The 25100-nt window shown below is 44.6% G+C and overlaps 3 long non-coding RNA genes across 3 annotated transcripts; all 3 read right to left on the reverse strand.

Moving 5' to 3' along the window:
• Positions 1 to 133: 133 nt before the first annotated feature.
• LOC138994386 (uncharacterized) lies at positions 134 to 3988 on the reverse strand. Its single transcript, XR_011468427.1, has 3 exons — positions 3782 to 3988; positions 1500 to 1600; positions 134 to 317 (listed from the first exon to the last, which is right to left on the reverse strand). It is a non-coding gene; the product is annotated as an uncharacterized lncRNA (long non-coding RNA).
• Positions 3989 to 8747: 4759 nt separating this feature from the next.
• LOC138994506 (uncharacterized) lies at positions 8748 to 11081 on the reverse strand. Its single transcript, XR_011468446.1, has 3 exons — positions 10997 to 11081; positions 9821 to 9969; positions 8748 to 8972 (listed from the first exon to the last, which is right to left on the reverse strand). It is a non-coding gene; the product is annotated as an uncharacterized lncRNA (long non-coding RNA).
• A 7759-nt stretch (positions 11082 to 18840) lies between these two features.
• On the reverse strand, positions 18841 to 21338 carry LOC138994415 (uncharacterized). Its single transcript, XR_011468430.1, has 3 exons — positions 20854 to 21338; positions 19916 to 20064; positions 18841 to 19063 (listed from the first exon to the last, which is right to left on the reverse strand). It is a non-coding gene; the product is annotated as an uncharacterized lncRNA (long non-coding RNA).
• Positions 21339 to 25100: the final 3762 nt, after the last annotated feature.

Below are 25100 nucleotides of genomic sequence, written 5' to 3' on the forward strand. Positions count from 1 at the left end.
ATATAATACAGTCCTTGTTGTATAACAAGTGTTCAACAAATGTCATCCAGCCCCACCTTCTCTTTCTCCTTCTCCTCATCACCCCTGCCCAAATAAGTCAGGTAGTGTGGGTACTTTTTTTTACAATGCTGATTTATTAAGAGGAACAGATTTTTTTTCCTTCTCCACCACATCCCTTATAATCTTCATCCACAGGCCCCCATTTTCATCTGTCTTCCTGTACAAGGAGCTCCAAACAGCCACATGTTTGAAGATAGGAATTCTAGGGAGAGGTGATCAATTATCAGAGAAGGATGACCGTTGAGATAAGTCTTCATCTGAAAAATGGACAAAATATTATGTGTTAGATCTGCTGTTTTGGGGACCCAAATATACTTATACAGGTGAGAGCCAGCAAGGCAAAAAACATCCCAAGGATTGTAGGCGGATTGGACAAATAATAGATTATGAACCCAAATGGGTTATTTTTAAATTATATGTTGATTCTGTTGTATTTAATACAACTTAATTAAAATTTTTTTCCAAGGGGAAATAGTGAAAGGGAGGAAGGGGAAAATTTTTTTAAAAAGAAGAAGAAGGGGGTAAAATAAGAAAGAGCAAGGCAGAGGTTTGCCACATCTGCTAGCAGGGAAGGCTAGGGAGGGAGAGGATCAAAAGAAGTTTCAGCTTATTCAGCTCTGTCCTAAAGGACCAATTCAACTTAATTTGTAATAAAAACTGAATCACAGTAACTTTTAATTATGATTTGTTTTTATTTAATGGCTACTGAAAATTAAAAAATGAAAAACACTATCCTATGAGGACTCTGAAATATTTTTAGAGGAAGGGGGTTTTCATAGGTTAATATGGAACTGCACATTAAAAGCTTAAAATGAGCATATTCTTTGGTCATTAATTATACTTAGAATTTATCTCAACAAAAATGAATAAGGGCAGGTACACTAATTTACTATTCATTACAGCCATATTAATAATATAAAAATAAGAAATATATTAAATTTGTATTAATGGAGGTTGCTAAATATATGAGCATGTATGATGGACTTCTATAAGGCTATTAAAGTTGATGGTATAGAAAAGCATTGGTGTTGACATGAAGAGTTGTTCACTAGCTATTTCTAAGTGAAATAATCAAGAAAGCAAAAGATTATCTTATTTTTACATAAACATTATATAATTGTATGTGTCTAAAGTATTCATCAAAGTGTTAAGCAGGTGCCATTCTGGGATTATGGGTGATTTTTATCTCTTCTTTGATCAAATAGATTTCTTTCCAGAATATACTGGGTAATTAAATTATTTTAAATTGGAAACCACTATTCTATGATAGATGCTTCTTTGGGGGGGGGGGGGGAGAGGAGTATTGGTGAAGGGGAGAGACCACAGAGAGACAGGCTTCTGTCACGTCCATTTCTGAAAAGTCCCATCAGGGCCAAGTGTACAGCCTGCCTGGCTTGGACAAGGTTTGAAGGCAGAAAGAAAGGGCCTGATGTTTTTACCTGTCCTTAGTCTGCAGCGCAGATGTGGCCACACCCATTGCTGACGCAGTGCTCCCCTAGGTCACAGTCCCAGTCACCGCTGCAGAGCTCAACGCAGGTGCCTACATTAGACGAGACCAGCTGAATGCATTATGCTTTAGGTACAGGGCCTAGAGAGGACAGCCCTTGTTTAAGGAGCCAGTTACATCTTTTTTTTCTTTTAGTTTAATACATAATGTAATTTAAATGATTACTTTCAGAATAACATTCATTAATATCTTATCTATTTTATTTTTAAGTTTTTAAAAATATGTTATTGATTTCAGAGAAAGGAAGAGAGAGATAAAAACATCAATGATGAGAGAGAATCATCAATCAGCTGCCTCCTGCAACCCCGCCCCCCCCCCCCCGCCCCCCAGGGGATTGAGCATACAACCCCGGCATGTGTCCTGACCAGGAATCGAACGGGGACCTCCTGGTTCATAGGTTGATGCTCAACCACTGAGCAACACTGGCTGGGCAACATCTTATATATTTTAGTTAAAAATTATACATTCACATAATCCCAATAAAACAAGGACTACTTTAAAGATGTGTAAGAAGGGGATCTGGTGGGGTGTCTACAACGCACTTGCAGATTTCAGAGCAAATCAGTACTATCCTCCCATGTTTCTATTAGCTTTTGTTGATTTATGGTGAGAGGGTTAAAAACTTCTTGTCCCTGCTTATGGAAGTTTGAACACTCATTATATCTGATTTCTTACTATGTACAAATCATAGAGGTAAGTCACTCAGGAAATACAAAGATGTAAGATATGGTCATTACCTGCAGCCTACAGTCTAACAATGAAAATAAGACATGTTTAAAGCACTAACGACAGAGCACCTTGTGATAACTGTCCTGAGAAAAGTATATCCAAAGGACGAAAGGGGCTCCGAAGAGAGAAGACATTTATTTCCAATTAATCAGAAAAAGGTGAGGGATTTTTAAAAGCAGAATTGGGAGGGGCGGTAGAGTGTTGTGAGAAGAGAAAATAGTTACTAGCAAAAGTCCACATGGGAAAATGGAACAGGCAGGTAAGGTGCCGTGGGCACAATATTTAAGGAGGCATTTGCACAACTCTGAGAATGAGTAGCTTCTTAAATGTTGTGTCCTAGGTGCCTCATCTGCCTCCCTCTTCACCCTGAAACACAAGGAATACAGGAGGAATGGCAAACGGAAGGTGGATAAGTATTAGAAAACTGCTGGAAGTTAAGCAGGAAAAGTAGGCAGGGGACAAAGTTACAGAGGATGGGTCTTGAGTACCTGAGGAGTTTGGATTTCATTTGGGCAAGCCAAGAGGGAAACATGATTGCTGTTTGCTTGTGAAGGTGATTCTAGTGTCACAGCACAGAACGAACCAGGATTCAACAAGCAATTAAACTCCAGGAGGAAGAGGGGGGCAGGAAGAGCTGCTGAGAAGCTATGGATCAGGCTCAAGCATGGGGTAATCAGGGCTGGAAATATAGCGTGGCAATGGGGGGTGGAAAGGAAGGAACATATGCAAGAGACAATTTCAAAGAACGGGCGATAATTGGCAAACAGTTGCATGGAGGGGAAGTAGAGCAAAGAAAAGAGAGGGGCAAGAGTGGGATCTAATAGTCCTTAGGGAGCAGAAAGAAGTACAGTTTGCGAGTTGGTGGAGGGGGCAAAAATTGCCAGATGCTGCAGAGGCTAAAGACTTTGGCTCCTGAAGAGAGTAAAGAGATTTGTCAACAGGATCCAGGAGAGAAGTTTCAGCAGGGATGGGGGCAGCAATGGAGACGATAGTCAGGCTTCAAGGGGTTAAGGGATGAAGTATGGGTGGAGAATTAAGATGACTTCTTTGAGAATGTCGATGGTGAAAGGAAGAGACTGAGGTGATTAGTGTTCAACATAATTAAGAACATACTTTCTCTAGACAATCCAATTTATTTGTAGCAAGAGACGAAGAAACTGGTAGAGAGAGAGAGAGAGAGAGAGAGAGAGAGAGGGAGAGAGAGATGCTGGGGAGGTGAAAGGTGGCTGATGAGGGGGTAGAGGAGGAGGAAGGGAGGAGAGTCCAGGTGGAGGGGTGACCAGGGAAAGGAGGAGAAGAAAGTGCAGGCAGAAGAAGAGAGATTCTGCAGTCAAAGTGGGTCCCTGCAACGACTCCTTGACTAGAATATTTATCCTTCTCTTATTCCGCGCCCCCCCCCCCCCAACCCGCACACACTGGGCCATGATGTCCAACTTTCTGGCTCCCTCATTCAAGAAAACAGGGCTGCATTTGGCCTGGACTCACCCAAGAGTTTCAAGGGTACCACCGAAGCCTGAAGCTCCTGTACCTCTGCGCTGAGGGTGATGATGGTCACAAGGAGGAGGAAGCCCACCAACTTCATGGTGCTGTTGGAAGTCTGTGGTATAAATGCAGCAGCAGAGCTGAGTGAGAACAGCTGAAAAGTATTCCCTTCTGCCCACTGAGCTGAAATGCAAGGCTAAGGGTGGGACTAAGGACTGTGGGAGCCTAAGCCCTGCCCAGACTGATAGTTCTTCAGAACACACCGTGTGCACCCTGGGTCATGCCACGTTGTTACCTAAGCAAGTCTCTGAGCCAACAGGACATCCTCCTCTGATTGACAAATAAAACTCCTAAACCAGGAAAGACATGAGTGACTGAGAAAGGGGTGGGGGAGGGGGAAGGTGGGCACTAACTTTTATTATGTACTTTCATGTGGGGAGCTGATATAGGGTTAAGCCTCGGACTGACCTGTGGGCAAAGTCACAAACAATTCCCAGCTTAGAGGGCACAGTCCTCTTAAGCATAATTAGGCTTGACCTTATGACGCTCCCTAGATCTTACCTGGGAAGCTAAGGGGCTGAGGGAAGTGCAACAAGAACAAAAACAAGTGAAACTCACAAGAACTGTGTAACTATGGAAACCACTACCTTGTTTACCTCTCACTGTAAAATAAAGGCTCAGCTTGTCTGGGGATCTCTCTCTGTGGCCTCAGCCCGGCACAGGGAAGATCCACGGAGACTAAGGAAGGCTAGAGAGTTCTGAATGCTGTCTCTGTGTAAAACATTCTTCGCCGACTCCGTCCACACCTTTGGGAACCCCTGGACCGCTGGGGCAGGACCCCAGCACTTTCATTCACAAATTCATTTTTTATTTTTATTTTATTTTTTAAAAATATATTTTATTGATTTTTTACAGAGAGGAAGGGAGAGGGATAGAGAGTTAGAAACATCAATGAGAGAGAAACATCGATTAGCTGCCTCCTGCACACTCCCCACTGGAGATGTGCCCGCAACCAAGGTACATGCCCTTGACCAAATCGAACCTGGGACCTTTCAGTCCGCAGGCCGATGCTCTATCCACTGAGCCAAACCGGTTACGGCCACAAATTCATTTTTTAACACAATTACCAAATGTCTTCTCTGGGCTGAGCACAGGCTAGGAATGAGGAATATATCCTTATGGAAATTACAACCTAGGAACTAGGTGCTAGCTAGTGAGGGTACAGTCCATTCTTCCCTGTCTCCTCTCTATGTTCTGTGCCCTCGAGCTTCTGAGATTGATGGCAGAGAGAGGTGGTAAAAGAGCAGGCAGGGGCGGTCCTAAGTCAGCTGCAAGTGGTAAGGAGGTGACCTTAGTCTCCTTCTGGTTTGGCCTGGTTCTCTCCACTGCTGGGTACCTAGGCAGGTGTGGTATCTTTGCCCATTTGATATTTGTAATTTTCCTAGCATAGACTTCCACCTTATCTTGTCTATCTTTATTTCTGACAACCCAAACTCCCGATGTTAAACTCTTCCAGGATGTCTGTCATCAGGAGGGGGGTGGGGCTGCAGTAACCAATCAGTTGGGGGGTAAGCTTTCACACACTCCCTTCTTATAGGCACTCCTCATCTAGATGAGTGATTTTCTGAAGCACACTTCATTTTGGGGGGGGAAATACGCCCCCTTTCCTTCCCAATGGCAGTGGGGATGGGTGGGAGGCATGGATAACTTTTGTCCATGAACACTGTGTCCCATAAAATGTCTTTTAAAAAAATATATATATTTTATTGATTTTTTACAGAGAGGAAGGGGGAGGAATAGAAAGTTAGAAACATCAATCAGCTGCCTCCTGCACACCTCCTACTGGGGATGTGCCCACAGCCAAGGTACATGCCCTTGACTGGAATCGAACCTGGGACCTTTCAGTCTGCAGGCCAATGTTCTATCCACTGAGACAAACCGGTTAGGGCCCATAAAATGTCTTAATGGGAGCCAAGGATGACTGGGCTGATTAGGAATGGCAGGACCAGTTTGCAGCCTCTGAATAAGGCCCTGCGGTGACAGTTGAGAGAGCATTATGCTAAGTGAAATAAGCCAGTCAGAGAAAGATAAATATCACATGATCTCACTCATTTGTGGAATATAATGAACAACATAAACTGATAAACAGAAACAGATCCAGAGACAGAGAAGCATCGATCAGATCATCAAACCTCAGAGGGAAGGTAGGGGAGGGTGGGGGGGGGAGGGGGAGAGATCAACCAAAGGACTTATATGCAAGCATATAGGCCTAACCAATGGACACAGACAACAGGGGGGTGAGGGCATGATTGGGGGAATAGGGGGTAATGTGGGGGTAAGGATACATATGTAATAACTTAATCAATAAAGAAATTTTAAGAATAATTTTATTGATTTCAGAAAGGAAGGAAGAGGGAGGTAGAAACATTAATTATGAGAGAGTCATTGACCAGCTGCCTCCTGCATGCCCCTCATTGGGGACCGAGCCTCCAGCCCAGGTACATGCCTTTGACTGGAATGAACCCAGGATCCTCCAGTTCACAGACCGATGCTCTATCTCCTGAGCCAAACCAGCTAGGGCTTGGCTTCTCTTTAGAATGTGGAGTACTTGATGTTTCACCAGGGGACCTGGATCCAAATTCTGGGGCTGCAGGAAGAAACCCTTCCAATTATGCTTCATTTGTCCCAGTTTCTGAAATGCCACAAATTGGAGGTCCTTTGGGCTAAATATTGACCTCATAAATTGCTAGTACTTTTAGGTGGGTTCAGGGGTAAAGTCAGTTTTATGATGGGTGGTCAAGAGGCCACATAGGCTGTACATGGGAGAGGCAGCCAGCCCAGAGGTGATGAAGAGCTTTGACTGATTGAAAAATGCCTACCGAAAATATATAATTATTCATTTTTAAAAATATGGGTGGGCAGGGGAATCCTAAAGGGTTCTGAGCAAACTTTCCTTTAAAGCTTATAAAGCCCATTGCAGATGACGGTGTGGAAAGAGAAAAGACCCAGTCAATGCCCTTCTGCTCCACCCTCCCTGTCCTGGTGTTAAATATGAAACATAGATAATCCATACGTGTCTTTCTATTGAGACTGTAACACCTGACCAGGAGAGCCCTGCCAGTGAATATCTTCCCTCTTTAGGAGAGAAGGTCAGCATGGTACAGGGCATGGAGCATTTACCTAAAAGCCAAACAGACATGGAGGAGAAGACTGGCTCCTCTACTCACTAAGAGTGTTGGGCTTGGCTAGTTTTGCTCACTGGTTGAGCATTGATCTATGAACCAGGAGGTCATGGTGTGATTCCAGTAGGGGCACATGCCCAGGTTGTGGGCTCAGTCCCCAGTGGGGGGCATGTGGGAGGCAGCCAATCAATGGTTCTCTCTCATCATTGATGTTTCTATCTCTCTCTCCCTCTCTACTCTTCTTTCTGAAACCAATAAAAACAATTTTTTTTTTTTAAAAAAAGGAGTGTAAAGTTGGGCAAGTCATTTAGCTACTTGGACACTCTGTCTCTTAATCTGTAAAATTTATAAACAATTCTGCTACTGAGGTGATATTATAGAGCTGTGGTGAGTGTAAAGTGAGATACTACATGTGAAAGGGCCTGTGAATGGTGAGTGTTAATTATCCTTCTCTAACCTATGGCACCAAAATCTGGGTGACCACAGAGACTGACAAGTCTGCATGCCTACAGAGCCTGTATAAACGTCAGGACTAACTAAAGGTCAGAAACCTAAGTGGACATTGTAGGATGCCATCCTCAAGTATCTTTGCAGGAGAAGGTCATACCTTGGCATTCAGAATTGTAGAGAGCACCTGGGAAAGGCCCCTGAGCTGATAGTCATCTGAATCCAGTGGCGTCTGGCAGAGCAGTGCCGTGGAAACATACTGTGCCAGAGGCAGGTGTGTTGTCAGCCTGACCTTTAGCTCTGGCGCCAGGGGTGGGTTTCATTATCTAAGTTCAGCCAGGCGCCAAGAACGAACACAATTATCCAGGTCCAGCCAGAAGTGACCTTTATAAAGAAGCCACAAGAATGAAGAATTACAGCTTGATCTTTAACCATGATTTCACATAATTTCCTTTATCTTAAACTTTAGGAAAACTTCCTGGTATCATACTGTATAAAATAAACATGCTGCGCCAGTTCTGGGTCACTGTCTCTCCATCAGAGGGCCAGCTGTCTCACCCGGCCCCAGGTTTTCCTTTCTGTCTCTGTGTCTGTCTCTTTCTTTCATTTTCTCAATCCCCAGCTGCCCCTACTCAAGATTTATGGTTCGCTCTCTAGCCATGCTGGACATGGTAAAAGAGAGAATCTTTATACAGAATGGAAGATAGTTGAAATTGTTTGAGAACATGTTATGGGTGTGCTCATGAACCCCCAGTAATGACCAAGAGAGACAGAAGCAGGGTGGGATTTGGGGTGTGGATGACCAGCCAGTAAAAGAAGGTATCAAAGCTAATATGCCCTCATTCCAATGCACAGGCTGGTGAAGCCATGGGCCATTGGGGTTATAAGATGTGCTAGACGGCAGGGACAAGCAGGCATGGTCGACCATGGTAGAAGGCTACGTGGGGCAATCGAGGTGGAAAAGTGAACAGGGAGCGATGGGAGATGGAGCTTGTAGGGTCAGCCCAGACCATCGCTTTTGTCAGGGCTTCTTTGGGAGACCAGGCTTATCCTCTGCCTCAGAAAAACTCTGAATCAAAGACCCCACCAACAGAGTCTAAGTCCCAACTTACCCTAACACCTAACCACTTCCCAGCCCACGTCACTCAAAGCCCCACATCCCAAGGGCCAGAGTTGCTCTCTGATCTATCCTGAGGGCCAGAGTTGCTCTCTGATCTATCCTGAGTGCCTTGCATTCATGGGCTCAGTACAGGGCACACAGTCCGTTCTGTTCATCCACAGAGGGTCCACTAGAAAGAATGTCTAAATGGAAAGAGTGACACAGTCTAAATAATGCCACAGATAAAATTTATTTTGGACACAAGCTCTTTAGAATCGGCCAATCCACCATTTTAGCTCTTTATCTTCTGGGACTGCACGTCAAGGGATAGACACTTGCCAGGAATGGTGTGTGGAAAAAGTTATGCCAAGCACTGGATGGATGCATTCATGAGCAATCTTCTGGGGCTGGTCTCCAGGCAGGCTTACACCCCCCATTCTTCCTCCACATGGTCATCAACACCACCCTTTTAAAATACAAATTTGATCATGACATTTCATCTGCTCAGAAACCTCCAGCAGTCTGCCAAACTCTTTGGCAAGGCAGCTCATTCCTTTCTGGACCCTGGCTTGGATGATCCTCTACTGAGATGGTGCAAATTCTAATGACCACAATCTCAATCACTTTACCATCTCCAGTGTAGGACCCACATTTCTCCATCATCTGGACTGTCCTTCCTTACTGTGGCAAACTGTATGCCTCCTTTAAAGTCTCCCTTAAATGTTCTCTACTCTCTGACAACCTTCCCAACCCCCACTGATCCACCCACCAAGAACCCAATAACTCTTCCCTGTGCTTCCACAACCTTAGTAGAAATCTGTACAAAACCACGGTCACCCTGGGTTGTAATTATTTACATAGTTCTGTCTCCATGAACTAGCTGTGTTTACCTTTTCATCTCACCTTCAGCACAATGCCTGACTGACACAGGAGATACTCCCTAATTGGGGTTCTTTTTGCTTTCCCTCTGCCTCCCAGGATCACCCATTTTCTAGGAAGAGTGAAGCCCCCTTGGTGGGGAAGGGGAAGAGGGGTGACAAAGCCTGGGTCAGTAATGACCTGTGAATCTAGGATCATGGTTACTTGTCTCAACTGAGAGCCCATCGGGGACAGAGACAGGGATAGGGCTTCTCTTTGAGGAGAGGGTCTTAGATAATGCAGCCAGGTGTCCTTCTGCCATTCACTTCCAGCCTCTTTCTCTCGGAGTTACCCAGACTTCTATGTGCAGTGGACATGTGAACATACATCGGCCCCAGGAAAGTCCACTGGGGAGTTGTTAACACCCTTGTCAGCTCTTGACTGATTTAGACTCACCACATGGATAGCATGTTGGCATTCATGGCCACATCCATTGAAGCAGCATTTCATTCCCCTGGGACATGAGTCATCTCCTGTGCAGCTTTCAGCACAAACCCCACCGGTTTCTTTGGTCACCTTGGGGCAGAGTCCAGGTCTGTTTTTCCCTGAAAGATACAATGGTGTTTGTGGAGTCTGGAATAGTCACTAACCAGGTATAAAAACTGCTGTTAGAGGTCAACGGGCTCACTGCTAGCAGGACTGCCACCTCTTTCATTTTTTCCTTTGTACTCCTGGACCCTCCCTCAGCCTCGGCAGCTCAACCCTCACACTGAAGCCCCCATAGTCACAGTCAGGCCCTTAGGAGAATGTTCTCCCTGCTACAAAGGCTGCCCAGTTCCGCAGACAAGAAACCTGCTCTGTCATAAGCCTCTTCTTTCCACGTTAGAGTAAGATATATTTTTTTTAAAATATATTTTATTGATTTTTTACAGAGAGGAAGGGAGAGAGATACAGAGTTAGAAACATCGATGAGAGAGAAACACCGATCAGCTGCCTCCTGCACACTCCCCACTGGAGATGTGCCCGCAACCAAGGTACATGCCCTTGACCGGAATCGAACCCGGGACCCTTCAGTCCACAGACCGACGCTCTATCCACTGAGCCAAACCGGTTACGGCTAGAGTAAGATATTAAAAACATCTCTGATCCCAGACATCCGTCTTTCCACCTCACACGTACCCCATGTTCATCCCGGAGCTACTCTGTGTTGGAGCCCTACATCCCAGGCACATGCAGAGAGAGCCCCAACTTTTAATAAGGCCCCACCTGATCTGATAAGAAGAATGGGGCCCTGGCTGGTGTGGCTCAGTTGGTTGGAGCATCGCCCCATATATTGAAAGTTTCCAGGTTGAATCCCCACTTGGGGCACGTATTGTACGCAACCAATCAATTTTCTCTTCTTCTCTCTCTCTCTCTCTCTCTCGTCAAAAAGCATGTCCTGGGATGAGGATTAAAAAAAAGAAGAAGAAGAATGGGAAACGCAGGGTGATCACTCCTAAAGGTTAAAGAAAGTGGGTCTGATCAATGCCAAATCTCCACTCTGCAGCCTGTTCCTGTGCCCCACCATCCCAGGGAAGAAGCTGGGCTCTGAGCCTCCTCTGCTCTCAGGAAGGACCCCCTCAGCACCCTTACCTCCATGACCACCTCTCTGAGCGAAGGCCATCTCCATCCCCAAGATGACAAAAGCCACTAAAACAAAGACTGTGCCTGTCCTCATGTTGGCCTTTGATGTGAATGCACACACTGATCCCAGCCCCAATTTATACCCTCAGTGACACCAGAGAGGAGTGTGGGGTGGGGCAGTAGAACAGGAAATGTACAACATGATCTAGTTAGTTTGTTCTATTTCATAACTGGTTACTCTCTAGTTAGGGTATGTTTTCTTATAGATGCAAATCCAAACAGGAGAGTTCATTGCTACATCACAACTTGGCACTGTTTTCCTGGTGTCATTAGAAAAAAATGGCCAAAGAAAATAATTTTCTGTGTATAACTTAGAATTTCAGAGTGAGAGCTTAAACTATGCAGGTAGGTGTTATTCCACCTGGTGCCTCCTGGAGGTTCCCTTCCAGGAGGATTCAATGTGCTTCTGGGACAGATGGTGAACGGGTTGTGCTTTGGAGCCATCCAGGGCTGAGATCCCCAAGTAGGGGTGGAATGAGGACCTCCCCTTCATCACAAAGGTAGGTAGTAAGGTCTCTCATCTGAGGAGATGGATGTTCAAAGATCACAAGCTGGCAGGGCCCTTGGTGATGAAGAGACAGGGTCCACCCCTGATGACTGGTGGTCTCTGAGCCTACCCTGCTCCATACTGAGAGGTCCGTAGAGAGAAGCCTGTGTGGGTGAGCTACAATGAGTTGAACTACAGGAAAATACTGTTAACAGTTGCATAGGGGCCTGAGTAAGAAGCCCACTCTCTTCCTTATCCCAATTACAGAATATCCGAAAAAGGGGTATAGAGGTAAAACGCCAATGACTATAGGAATGAAGAGAAGCCTGCTTTGTCCTTGGGAGTCAGATCTGGGACAAGCACCTCATGAGCACCTATGGGGAGGCCAGGATGAGGTACTCTAAGATCACAGGAACACTAAGTGAGCCAAGAGAGGAGGGCTCAGACCAGCCATCCCAGGTAGTTAGCTCACACCCAGTATCTCAGACTCTTTGGATGTTCAAAGGTTACAGCACCCAGGACCCCTCTGTCTGAAGAAGGGACCAGAGTACCTGAAGAAGACATGGCAGCTTAGTACAGGGTGGAGAACAACTGCCCAAGGCAGCACAGAGCACAACAAAGAGCACAACAAAGAGAAGCCCAAATGCAAATCCGAGGTGTCTGGCCAGATGCCAGACTGCTGAGTAGCATGGCCTTGGTGAGTGTGTGGGGCCAAGGTGCACAGCCCCAAAGAACTTGCAGGAGAACCCTACAGAGCACTCTTGGTAAGGGGAGGACTCCCTAATCCCTCCCTAAAAGTGACTTAGACACAACTACTATCACTTAATTAACATCATTTTTTAAAAAAATTTTCTCATGTGTTTTGTATGTATTTTTCTAAGTCCTTTCCTATAATTTGCATACACACATATATATATGCAAATATGTATCTTTGCTGCAGAAATGAACTTTTACTGTATGTATTGTTTTGCTTTATTCACTTAACATTATGTCTTTTTTTAATATATTTTTTATTGCCTGAGGAAGGGAGAGGGAGAGATAGACTGATACATCAATGATGAGAGAGAATCATGGATCAGCAGCCTCATGCATGCCCCTTACTTGGGATTGAGCCCACAACTTGGGCATGTGCCCTGTCCGGGAATCGAAGGGTGATATCCTGGTTCATAGGTTGATGCTCAACCACTGAGCCACGCTGGCTGTGCTTAACATTATGTCCTGGAGAGATTCCATGTTAGTATCCCCCCTTTTAAAACAACTGCTATCTAATATTCTATTATATAACTGATTCATAATTTATTTAAGAATATTTCAATTGCTGAACTTTTTGGTGGTCTCTGTATCATTAACAATTTGCTGTTATATGCATGATATACTTTGTATATGCTTCTTTGTTTATGTATGTCAGTATTTTCCCCTGAATAGATGCCTAAACATGGAAATTCAACGGATATGTTTCCTGTAGAGTTGGAAGATATTGCCAAATTGTCCTCCAAAAAGGCTGCACCCGTTACACTTGCTCCCGTTTACACTGGGCCCATCATATTCATATTTAAGCCTATAGTTCAGTGGTATTAAACTCACTCATATTGTTGTGTAGCCATCACCACGACCCATCCCCATAACTCTTTTCATCTTATAAATCTGAAACCCTATACCTATTAAACAATAACTCCCCATTCTCTCCTCCCCACCAGCTCCTGGCAACCACCTTTATACTTTCTGTCTCTATGATTTGACTACTCTCAGTACTTCATATAAGTGGAACCACACAATACTTGTCTTTTTGAGACTGGCTTATTTCACTTAACATGATGTCCTTAAGATTCACCCATGTTATGGCATACTGGAGAATGTCTTTTTTTAAAAACTTTTTTATTTTAGTTTATATTTTTGCTGTAACATTTAATTTCTTTATTAATTATTTAAAAAAAGTTTTATTGATTAAGTTATTACATATGTGTCCTTATCCCCACATTACCCCCCTCCCCCCCCAAAACAGATCCAGAGACAGGGAAGTATCAAACAGACCAACAAACCTCAGAGGAAAGGTAGGGGAGTGAGGGGTAAGGGGGAGAGATGAACCAAAGGACTTATATGCAAGCATATAGGCCTAACCAGTGGACATAGACAACAGGTGGGTGAGAGCATGAGTGAGGGGTATGGTGACAGCTGGGTTCTGAAAATATCAGCAGAAACACTTTGTAAAGTATATGATTGTCCAAGCACTATGCTGTGCACTTGAACCCAATGTACAATAATACTTAAGTAAAGTGTAATTGTAAAAACCTATACTAATAAAAGACAAACATGCTAATTCACTGTACTTTCACTGCACCTTAAGCCATGCCCACCAGCCAATCAGAGCAACTATATGCAAATAACCCAACCAAGATGGCGGCCGGCAGCCACAGAGCTAGAGTGAGCAGGAGGCTTGCTTGCTCCAGTGATGGAGGAAGCCAGCCTGCCGACAGCTCTGAGCTCCACTCAAAAGGAACAAAATTTCAATTATAGAAGGTAAATAAACCCCAGATCCCTGCTTTCTGCCAGCTGTGGCCACAGAGCTGGAGAGAGCAGGAGTGCGTTGCCCCTGGAAATGGAGGAAACCAAACTTTCCACAGGCCTCTGCTAAAGGCAACAAAGTTTCAATTATAGAAGGTAAATAAATCCCAGAATAAAAAAAAGGAAAGAAAAAAAAGGGAGGCTGGGAGCTTATGTCTCCAGGGTGCCTGAAAACAGCCCTCAGCCCCTCACCCAGACTGGCCAGGCACCCCAGTGGGGACCCCCCCACCCTAAAGAGAGTGTAGCCAGCCCGAAAACAGCCATCAGCCCCTCACCCAGGCTGGGCAAACCTCCATGGGGTGAGGGTTCCCACTGGGGTGGACATCCTCCTAGGGGTCACACACTGCAATAGGACATAGGCCGGCTGAAGGACAGCCAAGGGCACAAATTTTTGTGCACCGGGCCTCTAGTTAAAAATAAGTAAATTGAAATTTAAAAAAAGACTTACCTATTTGAATAATGGGGGAGCAGATGTGACCACAGTTCTCCTTGCCCACAGTCCCTGCCTGCTCTGCATTGGTGCTTGCAGATGCCTAGGAGAGGAAAGACGAGTTAAAAGCTTTTAAGTCTTACACTTGAAGAATAAAATTTTAAATGCCTTCACAGTATCATCCAAAAACCCATCAATTACCTAAGTATAAAACTAACAAATTATATTCAGAAAATACATAATATTACTAAGAAAAAAATTGGAAAGATCTTAATATACGGAGTTGTATACTGTCTTCATGGATTAGAAGATTCACGATCATGAAGATATGAGTTTTCCTGAAATTGAATGTAATTCCAATGAAAATCTTAGAAGGATTTTTAAATGAAAATTCATAAACTAATACTAAAACTTATATGAAAGTCCTAAAAATCAAGAATAATCAGGACAATTTGTCCTTTTTTTTTACAGTTGACATACAATATTATATTAGTTTCAGATGTACAACATCGTGATTAGACATTTATATAACTTATAAAGTGTTCACCCTTAATCAAGACAATCTAGAACAACGTTGTTGGGGTTGGGGGGCAGGGAAGGGGTGGAAGAAAAAGATGAAATTAGCTAATTTTATTATGACTATTACTCATAGTAGTTCACTTATAGATAATCATCCACACATAAAAAAGGGAGGAAACGTAATACTTAAAGGTGTTAGTATAACTATTACAACAAAAATTTAAACTTTTCTAAATACAATACATATAGTAAGAGAGAGAGAAAGGGAGATGGATTACACCACTAGAATATGTTACACAGTGAAAGATCATCTAGCTAATAAAGAAGAAATAAAACCATAACAGTAAAAAGGTATGATAAGTCACCCAATTTAGAGATACATACAGAAATAATCTATAATAATAAAAGCATAATATGCTAATTAGAATGGATAATCCTTCCTGGCGACCTTCTGGTCAAGCTTCTGGACAAAGCCCGGGCTGAGAGGGAAGCCCAGGTGCCCGGTGCCAGACGGAAGCTGGTGCCCACAGCCAGGGAAAGGAAGGCCTACTCTTGCACGAATTTTGTGCATCAGACCTCTAGTATGTAATAAAATAATGTCCGGAATGTTCTTCAAAATAGCATGAGATGAGGGGAAATGAATGGGATTATGAAAGAAGAATGATTACACATTAACAGTGGTTGAAGCTGGGTGATGGGTATGTGGTATATCATTAAACTATTCTGACTGCTTTGTATGTGTATACATTTTCCCATAATAAAAAGTTTAAAAATAAACTATTTGTCCTTACAAACAAAGCTCTATTAATTAATCATAGATTAAAATAGAACCTGTCAAATTTCTCCCAGGTCCTGTAAGGACTGTGCCCCAGAGTGTATACCTCAGTGAGAAAGTCCTCGTGAAATAAAATAGTACATTTCCCAACTCCATAGCCAACATTCCCATTCTGATCTACTCACACTTTCCACACGGCCTGTCAAACAGCTCGTGCTGCACCTGCCCTCACACACTGAGATTTGGTTAAATGATTATTTGGAGAAAGAAGCTGGAAATAAGCTAACTTTCTGTGTAAACTGGGCGGGGAGAGCTGTTAAGTGCAGGAGTGGACCGGGTGTTATTGGTTTATTGGATCTATGGGTATCATTTTTTGTTTTCTCAATCACTTTGCAAGGAGTGAATATGACTTCCAAGAGAATAAGGCTTTTGGTTCATTCGGTCAAAAGGCTCTATGTAGGACCTGTGATTTTTTCTCAAAGTCAAGAGCTCATTTGGAATTAAGAAACAAACTTTGTCCTGATCATCATGGCTCAGGGGTTGAGCATCAACCTAGGAACCAGGAGGACACGGTTCGATTCCTGGTCAGGACACATGCCCAGGTTATGGGCTGGATGTCCAGTGGGAGGGTATACAGGAGGCAGCCAATAAATGGATGATTCTCTCTCATTGTTGATGTTTCCATCTCTCTCTCCCTTTCCATTCCTCTCTATAATCAATTAGAATATATTTTTAAAAAAGAAACAAACTTTGAAAGGCATTGCCTCCAGGGATAACTTGCTACAATAATCTGTTCACAGACTTCCAGAAGAGCAAAAACCAGAGCAAGGGGAACAGCCCAAGTAAGCACACCTTATGCATGTGCTATGCCTTGAGTGTGCTCTGGAGCTTGGCATTGCAAGAAGGTAAATAAATAATCACATAAAAAGAGCACTTTAAAAAGTCTTTCCCAAAACAGGCTTTTATATGACTTCCTTGTCTAAAGTATGCATGCACTGATGGTGAGGGAAAGACTCAAAAGCTACCTGGCCAGACTGGAGGAAGTCTCAGATTTCTGTGACCCAACTACACACATAGGTACATTGCTGCTGTGTTAGGAAGGTGGAGCCAACGCTACTTCATGGCATAGAATTGGGGAATGATGGGTGGTCAGGAAGCTACACATAGGCTGTACATGGGAGAGGCAGCCAGCCCAGAGGTGATGAAGAGCTTTGGCTGACTGAAAAATGCCACCAAATATATTCATATAATTCTTCATTTTTAAAAATGAAAATATGGGTGGGCAGGGGAATCCCAAAGGGTCCTGGGAAAACTTTCCTTTAAAGCTTACAAAGCTGGTTGCAGATGACGGTGTGGAAACAGAAAAGACCCAGTCAATGCCCTTCTGCTCCACCCTCCCTGTCCTGCTGTTAAATATGAAACATAGATAATCCATACATGTCTTTCTATTGAGACTGTAACACCTGACCAGGAGAGCCCTGCCAGTGAATATCTTCCCTCTTTTGGAGAGAAGGTCAGCATGGTACAAGACATAGAGCATTTACCTAAAAGCCAAACAGACATGGAGGAGAAGACTGGCTCCTCTACTCATTAAGAGTGTTGGCTTGGCTGGTTTTGCTCAGTGGTTGAGCATCAACCTATGTACCAGCAGGTCATGGTTCAATTCCCATAGGGGCACTTGCCCAGGTTGTGGGCTCAGTCCCCAGTGGGGGGCATGTGGGCGGCAACCAATTGATGATTCTCTCTCATCATTGTTATTTCTCTCTCTCTCTCCTACACCTCTCTTCTCTCTGAAACCTTTAATAAAAACAAATTATTTAAAAAGGAGTGTATAGTTGGGCAAGTCATTTAGCTACCTGGACCCTCTGTCTCTTCATCTGTAAAATTTACAAAAAATTCTGCTACTGAGGTGGTATTATATAGTTGTGGTGAGTGGAAAGTGAGATGCTAACTGTGAAAGTGCCTGTGCATGGTGAGTGTTAATTATCCTCCCCTAACATATGTCTCCAAACTCTGGGTGACCACAGAGTCTGACACGTCTGCATGCCTACAGAACCTGTATAGACTTCAGGACTAACTAAAGGGCAGAAACCTAAGTGGACGTTGTAGGATGCCATCCTCAAGTATCTTTGCAGGGGAAGGTCATACCTTGGCATTCAGAATGGCAGATAGTACGTGAAATTGTTTGAGAACATGTTATGGGTGTGCTCATGAGCCCCCAGTAATGACCAAGAGAGAGAAGCATGGTGGGATTTGGGGTGTGGATGACCAGCCAGTAAAAGAAGGTATCAAACCTAATATGCCCTCATTCCAATGCACAGGCTGGTGAGGCCATGTGCCACTGGGGTTATAAGATGTGCTAGACGGCAGGGAAAAACAGGAGGGCAGACCAAAGCAGAGGCCACGTGGGGCAATCGAGGTGGAAGAGTGAACAGGGAGCGCTGGGAGATGGAGCTTGTAGGGTCAGCCCAGACCATCGCTTTTGTCAGGGCTTCTTTGGGAGACCCAGGCTTATCCTCTGCCTCAGGAAAACTCTGAGTCAAAGACCCCACCCACAGAGCCTATGTCCCAACTTATCCTAACTCCTAGTTACTCGAGGGAAGCAGCTGGAACTTCCCAGCCCACACCACTCAAAGCCCCACATCCCAAGGGCCAGGGTTGTTCTCATAGAGTTAGGCATCCAGTCCTGCTACATGTCGGTGTATTGCTTTAGAATAGGGTATCTCCACAGTTGCGTCTGCTCTAACTCCTTCTGAGTCTTGCCCTATTAAAGGCTCCTACTACAGGCCTGTTATTCCCAGAATGCTTGAGAAAATATTATCATGCCCTTTGCCCTGTTTAGATACATGGACATGGAAGGAGGAAAGAAACTAGCTGGCAGACCTTGCCTCTGATCTATCCTGAGTGCCTTGTATTCATGGTCTCAGTACAGGGCACACAGTCCGTTCTGTTCATCCACAGAGGGTCCACTAGAAAGAATGTCTAAATGGGAAGAATGACACAGTCTCAATAATGCCACAGGTAAAATTTATTTTGGACACAAGCTCTTTAGAATCGGCTTTTCCAGCACTTTAGATCTTCATCTTCTGAGACTGCACGTCAAGGGATAGACACTTGCCAAGAATGGTGTGTGGAAAATGTTATGCCAAGCACTGGATCCATGATTCATGAGCAATCTTCTGGGGCTGTCTCCAGGCAGGCTTACACCCTCCATTCTTATTCCACAGGGTCATCAACAACACCCTTTTAAAATATAAATTTGATCATGACATTTCCTCTGCTCAGAAACCTCTAGTAATCTACCAAACTCTTTGTCAAGGCAGCTCATTCCTTTCAGGACCCCGGCTTGCATGATTCTCTACTGAGATGTTGCAACTTCTACTGACCACAATCTCAATCACTTTCCCATCTCCAGCGTAGGACCCACATTTCCCCATCATCTGGACTGTCCTTCCTTACTGTGGCAAACTGTATGCCTCCTTTAAGCTCTTCCTTAAATGTTCTCTACTCTCTGACAACCTTCCCAACCTCCACTGATCCACCCACCCAGGCAAAACCAGTAACTCTTCCCTGTGCTTCCAGGGACCTTGGTAGAAATTTGTGCAAAGCTGCGGTCACCCTGGGTTTTAATTATTTACATAGTTCTGTCTCCATGAACTAGCTGTGTTTACCTTTTCATCTCACCTTCAGCACAATGCCTGACTGACACAGGAGATACTCCATAATTGGGGTTCTCTTTGCTTTCCCTCTGCCACCCAGGATCACCCATTTTCTAGGAAGAGTGAAGCCCCCTTGGTGGGGAAGGGGAGGAGGGTGACAAACCCTGGGTCAATAATGACCTGTGAATCTCAGATCATGGTTATTTGTCTCAACTGAGAGCCCCCTCGGGGACAGAGACAGGGATAGGGCTCCTCTTTGAGGAGAGGGTCTTAGATAATGCAGCCAGGTGTCCTTCTGCCATTCACTTCCAGCCTCTTTCTCTCCGAGTTACCCAGATTTCTGTGTGCAGTGGACATGTGAACATCCATCGGCCCCAGGAAAGTCCACTGGGGAGTTGTTATCACCCTTGTCAGCTCTTGACTGATTTATACTCACCACATGGACAGCAGGTTTGCATACATGGCCACATCCATTGCTGCAGCATTTCATTCCAGTGGGACATGATTCATCTCCTGTGCACCATTCAGCACAAAGCCCAATGGTGCCTTTAGGCAGTTTGGGGCAGAGTCCAGGTCTGTTTTCCCCTGAAACATACAATGGTGTTTGTGGAGTCTGGAATAGTCACTAACCAGGTAGAAAAACTGCTGTTAGAGGTCAACGGGCTCACTTCTGGCAGGACTGCCACCTCTTTCATTTCTTTCTTTGTACTCCTGGACCTTCCCTCAGCCTCGGCAGCTCCACCCTCACACTGAAGCCCCCATTGCCACAGTCAGGCCCTTAGGAGAATGTTCTCCCTGCTGCAAAGGCTGCCCAGTTCCGCAGGCAAGAAACCTGCTCTCTCATAAGCCTCTTCTTTCCACTTAAGAAGAAGATATTAGAAATATCTCTGATCCCAGACTTCCATCTTCCCACCACACACATACCCCATGTTCATCCCAGGGCTATTCCATGTTGGAGCCCTACATCCAAGGCACATCTAGAGAGAGCCCCAACTTTTAATAAGGCCCAAGCTGATCTGATAAGAAGAATGGGGCCCCAGCTGGTGTGGCTCAGTTGGTTGGAGCATCGCCCCACACACTGCAAGGTTTGCAGGCTCAATCCCCACTTGGGGCACCTATGGTGGGCAACCAATCGATGTCCTCACTTATCTCATTCTCTCTCTCTCTCTCTCAAATCAATAAGCATCTCTCAGGTGAGGATTAAAAAAGAAGAATGGGAAACGCAGGGTGATCACTCCTGAAGTTTAAAGAAAGTGGGTCTGATCAATACCAAATCTCCACTCTGCAGCCTGTTCCTGTGCCACACCATCCCAGGTAAGAAGCTGGGCTCTGAGCCTCCTCTGCTCTCAGGTAGGACTCCCTCAGCACCCTTACCTCCATTACGTCTCTGAGCGAAGGCCATCTCCATCCCCAAGATGACAAAAGCCACTAGAACAAAGACTGTGCCTGTCTTCATGTTGGCCTTTGATGTGAATACACACACTGAGCCCAGCCCCAATTTATACCCTCAGTGACACCAGAGAGGAGTGTGGTGTGGGCCAATAGAACAGGAAATGTACAACATGATCTAGTTACTTCGTTCTGTTTCATAACTGGTTTCTCTCTAATTATGGTATGTTTTCTTATAGATGCAAATCCAAACAGGTGAATTCATTGCTACATCACAACTTGGCACTGTTCCTCTGGTGTCATTAGAAAAAGTGGCCAAAGAAAATAATTTTCTGTGTATAACTTAGAATTTCAGAGTAAGAGCTTAAAACTGTAAAGCTACCTGTTATTCCACCTGGTGCCTCCTGGAGGTCCCGTTCCAGGAGGATTCAATGTGCTTCTGGGAGAGATGGTGAACAGGTTGTGCCTTGGTGCCATCCCGGGCTGAGATCCCCAAGTGGGGGTGGAAGAAGACCACCCCGTAATCACAAAGGTAGGTAGTAAGGTTGCTCACCTGTTATGGCCAAAGGTGATCCTGAGGGGGGAGGGGGGGTGAAAGAATTGAGAAAAGACAGACAAGAGAATGAAAGCTGGGTTTTGGTGGGCGCTGCTCCCTGATGAGGAAGCAGCGCCAGCGCCCACAAGCCATGTCTTTATTTTATAGCAGATGCCACGAGGCAAAGTAGGGGCGTGATCACGTTGTTTACAGCATTCTCGTGAGTTCCAACCTCACTCAACTACATGCACCTGAACTCTATAACAAGGCATGTGGGGCTATGTGTTCGGACTGTAGGTTCAAGCTTACAACCACAGCCGTTGGCTATAATTGTGCTGGGAGCGCCCTGCCCTCCAGCTGGGACTTGCAAGTGGCAATGAGAGGACCCTGTCCTTTTCTTAGTCCGAGGCTTGAACCTGGCCATTACACTGTAGCCACGCCCCACATATCCCCCTTTACTTTTGTTTTTAAACACGCCTTTTTACATTGTCCAAAAAACTCTAAACAAATTATTCAACATCATCAAAACATACTTCTGGTTATTAACAAAACTACAGACACAGCAATGTTAACAAGAGAGAACAAAACTCTGGCTAATAATGCAATACCAATGCAAAACCAAACTACGAACATGTCAACATTTTCAGGACATTCCACCCAGGGTCCTTAGACTTAGCTCCGCAAGATTTTACAGAAAACTGGCAGTTCACCAACGCTAGCATAGCTTCCACTTGCTTTTCTAACATCTGCTTGGCCTCAGTTGCCATCTTCTTCAGCTGACTCCATGCTGATACCTCGGTCACTAGCATAGTAAGATGCCGCCGATGCAAAGATGTTGTAGATGCAAAACTAGTCCCCTGGATCAGGCTGTTTGGACAGCTGACCTCGGCACTGAGTTTGCACCAGTCCCAGTCAAATCAATCCCGTCCACGCCGGTGGAAGTCTGGTCCCTTCTCAGCTTTTTTCTTTATCCGAGGCTGCATGGAAACGAGCAACCCTCGGTCCTGCAGAGCTGGAGACTTCCAATTCTGAGTCTGGGGTCTCACACAGACCCAAAGTCCCAGGGAGCTATCAGGTCGCACAAGCAAAGATAACCAAAGCCTAGAAACAATGCAACTGCTGCAAGAGCTTACAATCTGGATCTAAAACAAAAATTACTTCCTTAAACTTCATCCACCACAGCCATCTTCTGCTTTACAGTAGCTTAAACAAAACCTAGGAGATTTCTACCTTATTTTGTACCTCCTAAATACTTATATCTACTACTTATTTCTACTTATTTCTCTATTCCTACAGCTAATTTCTACCATTTATTTCTACTTATTTCTCTATTTCTACAGCTTATTTCTTACCGCTTATTTTTCATTTATTTCTCTACCTCTATGAACTATAGGTCGGCTTGGCTGCCCTTGCCCACACCTTCCTGGGTTGCAACCGCCGCTTACAGAACCATAGGTAAGTCTGGCTGCCCTTGTCCAAACCTTTCCTGGGTTGCAACCCCTGCTTATTTCTACATTTCTACAACTTATTTCTACTTATTTTCCACCGTTTATTTCTACAGCTTATTTCTACCTTACCGCTTATTTTCTAACGTCTCCCACTTACTTTCTATTGCTTATTTCTTTCTACCACTTACTTTCTATTTCTACCGCTTATTTCTACATATTTCTCTATTTCTACCGCTTATTTCTACTTATTTCTCTATTCCTACAGCTTGTTTCTACTTATTTCTCTATTCCTACAGCTTATTACTACAGCTTATTTCTACATATTTCTCTATTTCTCCAGCTTATTTCTACTTATTTCTCTATTTCTACAGCTTATTTCTACCGCTTATTTCTACTTATTTCTCTACCTCTAACTATGAACTATAGGTAGGGCTGGCTGCCCTTGCCCACACCTTTCCTGGGTTGCAACCCCTGCTTATTTCTCTTTTTCTACAGCATATTTCTACTTAGTTCCTACTGCTGCCGCTTATTTTCTACTTCTTATTTCTATATTCCTACAACTTATTTCCTACTCTATTTCTACAGCTTATTTTCTACTGCTTAGGTCTCTATTTCTACCACTTATTTCTACCTATTTCTCCATTTCTACAGCTTATTTCTACCTTACCTATGTTTAGCTCAACAAAACCTAAGAGAATTCTTATTTTCTACTGCTTATTTCTACTGCTTTTTTGTTGTTGTTTTTAGGGATCCACTTCTTTTTATGCTTTTCTACCTTATTTCTTGACTATTTTTTACTTATTCTCTCCTTAAGAAATTTAAAAATGCTTCAATGAAGCATTGCCCCATGTTTTACACCGAGCTATTACCAAACCTCAGCTCCCTACCTTATTTTTGTTTTTTGGCCTTCTTACTTTTGCTTTTTAAGCTTACTCTCTGCGCACGCCTTGGAGCCTCCTTTCACCTGACCACTTTTTAAATTCCCCTGAACCCAGACCTGTTCGGACGCCACCTGTTCCGGCCAAAGGGGCCTGCTCGGGCACCACTTGTTTTAGCCAAGCTCAGTCCCTGTTCGCAGAACTCAGTCCCTGGTCAGGCGCCACTTGTTATGGCCAAAGGTGATCCTGAGTGGGGGGGTGGAGGGTGAAAGAATTGAGAAAAGAAAGACAAGAGAATGAAAGCTGGGTCTCGGTGGGACACTGCTCCCTTTGAGGAGACAGCGCCAGCACACACAAGCCATGTCTTTATTTCATAGCTGATGCCACGAGGCAAAGTAGGGCCGTGATCACGTTGTTTACAGCATTTTCGTGAGTTCCAGCCTCACTCAACTACATGCACCTGAACTCTATCACAAGGCACGTGGGGCCACGTGTTCGTACCATACGTTCAAGCTTATAACCATAGCTGTTGGCTATAATTGTGCTGGGAGGGCCCTGCTCTCCAGCTGGGACTTGCACGTGGCAATGAGAGGACCCTGTCCTTTCATTAGTCTGAGGCTTGAACGTGGCCAAAACACTGTAGCCGTGCCCCACACTCATCTGAGGAGATGGATGTTCAAAGATCACAAGCTGGCATGAACCTTGGGTATTGAAAGACAGGGTCCACTCTTTCTTTTTTATTTAGGGCCCATTCTTGATGGCTGGTGGTCTCTGAGCCTACCCTGCTCCATACTGAGAGGTCCGTAGAGAGAGGCCTGTGGGTGAGCTACAATGAGCTGAACTACAGGAAAATACTGTAAACAGTTGCACAGGGGCCTGAGTAAGAAGCTCGCCCTCTTTTCTTATCCCAATTACAGAATTTCAGAGAAGGGGTATAGAGGTAAATCTCCAATGAGTATAGGAATGAAGAGAAGCCTGCTTTGTCCTTGGGGGTCAGATCTGGGCCAAGCACCTCATGAGCACCTATGGGGACGCCAGGATGAGGCCCTCTAAGATCACAGGAACACTAAGCGAGCCAAGATAGGAGGGCTCAGACCAGCCATCCCAGGTAGTTAGCTCACACCCAGCATCTCAGACTCTTTGGATGCTCAAAGGGCACAGCACCCAGGACTCCTCCAACTGAAGAAGGGACCAGAGTATCTGAAGAAGATATGCAGCTCAGTACAGGGTAGAGATCAATTGCCCAAGGCAGCACAGAGAACAACAGAGAGCAAAACAAAGAACACAACTAAGAGCAAGCCAAATGCAAATCCGAGGTGTCTGGCCAGATGCCAGACTGCTGAGTAGCATGGCCTTGGTGAGTGGGTGGGG

Source organism: Myotis yumanensis, unplaced genomic scaffold (genome assembly GCF_028538775.1).
Source record: "Myotis yumanensis isolate MYYU_CA2020_CCGP unplaced genomic scaffold, mMyoYum1.0.hap1 SCAF_16, whole genome shotgun sequence".
Taxonomy (NCBI): Eukaryota; Metazoa; Chordata; class Mammalia; order Chiroptera; family Vespertilionidae; genus Myotis; species Myotis yumanensis.